The following is a 2,797-nucleotide window of genomic DNA, read 5'->3' on the forward strand; positions in this document are numbered from 1 at the left end:
GTTGTTGTTGTTTTTGTTGTTGGGCTCAAGTGATCTACTCACCTCAGCTTCCTAAAGTGCTCGAATTAAGGGTATAAGTCACTACACTCAGCTAAAATTTACTTTCTAAAATTTAATTTTTAGGTCATTTATTTTTATTCAGTCTTATTTCTCATAAATGCAGTTAAGAATGTTATTGCTTTTGAGTTTCTCTTTGGGTATTCCTGAAGTAATAAATGGACTCTTGATATTCATTTTCTAAATGGTGTTAGAAAATGAATAATTACCTTATATTAGTAATGACTATTTGGCCTCTCTTTGTTTTCTGGCTTCATTTCATTGTATATGAGAAATGTATTTTTTTAACCCGCCTGTATATAGGCAATGATTTTTTACTTTTTCAACTGAATGTGGTACAATATTGTTTAAACTGTTTATTCAATACTTCATAATTTTGGTTTTCTTCCTTTTGCGTGTTAGTCTAATTATTGGGAGAACAATGTAAAAATTAAATTAATTTGCTTATAAAGAACTTTCTGATAAAATTACATAAATACACATAAACAAAAACACACATACTCATACCACTTAATTTCTAAATCTTTTAATTTTTCTGCTTCTCTAGTACCTTGTATTCCATCACTCAGCAAAATCTGTCAGCCCCACTTCCAGGATTTACTTTAATTCCACAGCTTATTTCCTATTTCCTGTTACACAGGTTTATATTACATTCACCTCCTACTTTACATTGTAATTTCCTACTTTACAATCTAGCTTTCTATAAAAAAGTAACTACCTTTTCAAGAGCTAATTCAGGTAACATTATTTTTTCTTAATTGAGACTTCTTTCTATGTGTTGTCACACCTTATAGCATCAGATATGAATGTCTGTACCCAGTTTCATACGTCCCAGTTATTTTTGGGGGGGCAATGTGTATATACATTTATAAATGTGGGTATGTATGTATTCAGTTATTATTTGTTTTTCCTAGGTATAATATAGGTTTTGCACGCATAAATCCCTCATAATGTAAAGTTAACAATAACTTTTTTCTTTTTCTTAAGTAAATTATTTTCTGAAGAAAGTGGGTAGGGAGGAACATATCTTAACATGGTAAGTTTAAAAGAGAAAGTGGCCATTACTAATGAAAATTATTCTCTAACATTTTGATGTTTAATAGTATTGCTGATGACGTGTTTCCTCTTACCAGTTGTGTATGGGGCCATTCACTGCAATATACTGGCCATCCACACCAGCAACAACTTTGCTGACATTAAGCTACAGGCAATAAAATTCATCTATGTCATGATATGGTATTCCTTGGTGATTATCTCATGTGTAGTGACTCTGGCACTTTTCCCTGCATCTCTGTGATAGAGGAGCTTACCCTTACTATTAATCATATATTCTGTATTATTGTTGGCACCATGGCTGGAGTTTTGGAAAAGTGGAGCTCATCTTCCTAGCAACACAGAAAATAATTCCAGCATGGTCGGTACAGTACAGATGTTTATCTTTATCATGCTAGTATTCGCTGCCATCAACTTCTCCTGCTGGTCGGCAGTAAAACTGCAGCTGTCAAATGAGGAAATAATTGACAAGAGACAGAGGTGGGCCATAGAATCCTACACTGTAGCTTTCAGTTTTTAGAAAATGTGATAATAATATTTGTATTTAGGTTCTTTGGAGGGAAAATTTTACTGAAGTCTTGTGACTCATTAATTGCCATGTAGCTCATCATAATCTACCTATTAGCCATTGGGTTTATGCTCCTCTTCTGTCAGTATCTGCAACCAAGGTGGTCAGGCAAAGTGTTGCCAGGACATACTGAAAATCATCCAGAAGTACTGCGATATTGTGTAAACATCTGGAGAATATTTACACAAAACATAAAAAATAAAAATAAGTAGCTGAGGAATTACTATCACTCATGGAGAAGTGTTGGATATTTTCAACAAAAAAGTATGCAATATCCATAAAATATCCATATATACTTTCACAGAACAAAGAGTAAAGAGGCTGAATGTGACTCTATAAACATACTCATAAAAATTATAAACAGCAAAGTCTTGGAAGTAGTTTCCAATAAGATTGATCTTTCTCCTGTGACTATGCATTAGTAATTTTTGTTTTCTTAAATATAATTGTACAACTTATTAAACAAAACAAAATCAAAAATCCATCTGGGTCCAAAAACTGAGCAGAGAAAATAATCATAGTGCATTTTTCACCTAGTACATTTTTGGTACCTATGCCTTTAATTTAACAAGTGTTTGTAATCTAGTATATACATTATCAGTGAACATTTTCTTTTCAGAAATAGTACTTACCACAGTTTTCATTCTGTACTTAAGAAGAACCTGAAACAGAAGTCTTATGAGCATGATCCTATTTATATGAATTTAAGGTTAACTAAAGTGTTTCTCATTAAACTTTGACCAACAGAAAACAACTCATGCTAATGCATCTTAAAGCACAAAACCTGTCCTATTAAAAGAAATCCTCAGGTTAATAATTTAAAATAGAAATTTACATTCCTACCAACAGTGCACAAGGATTCTCTGTGCTCTACATTCTCAAAAACACTTGTCATCTTTCATCTTGATAATAAAAGCCATTCCAATATGTGTGAGAGGAGGGCTCATTGTTGTTTTTAATTTGTATTTCCCTGATGATTGGTGGTATTGAGCATCTTTAAATATACAGTTGTTCAGAAATTAGCCAGGCAAAGTAGCTACTTGTAATCCCAACCACTAAGGAGGCTGAGGCAGAACTGCTGGAAACCAGTGGGTGGAAGACTCAGTGAGCTGAGATCAC

The 2,797-nt window shown here is 33.0% G+C and overlaps 1 pseudogene; it reads left to right on the forward strand.

Moving 5' to 3' along the window:
* Positions 1–1,146: 1,146 nt before the first annotated feature.
* Positions 1,147–1,630, forward strand: LOC129053316 (testis-specific XK-related protein, Y-linked-like; annotated as a pseudogene).
* Positions 1,631–2,797: the final 1,167 nt, after the last annotated feature.

The sequence above is a fragment of the Pongo abelii genome, chromosome Y, assembly GCF_028885655.2.
Source record: "Pongo abelii isolate AG06213 chromosome Y, NHGRI_mPonAbe1-v2.0_pri, whole genome shotgun sequence".
NCBI classification, from domain to species: domain Eukaryota; kingdom Metazoa; phylum Chordata; class Mammalia; order Primates; family Hominidae; genus Pongo; species Pongo abelii.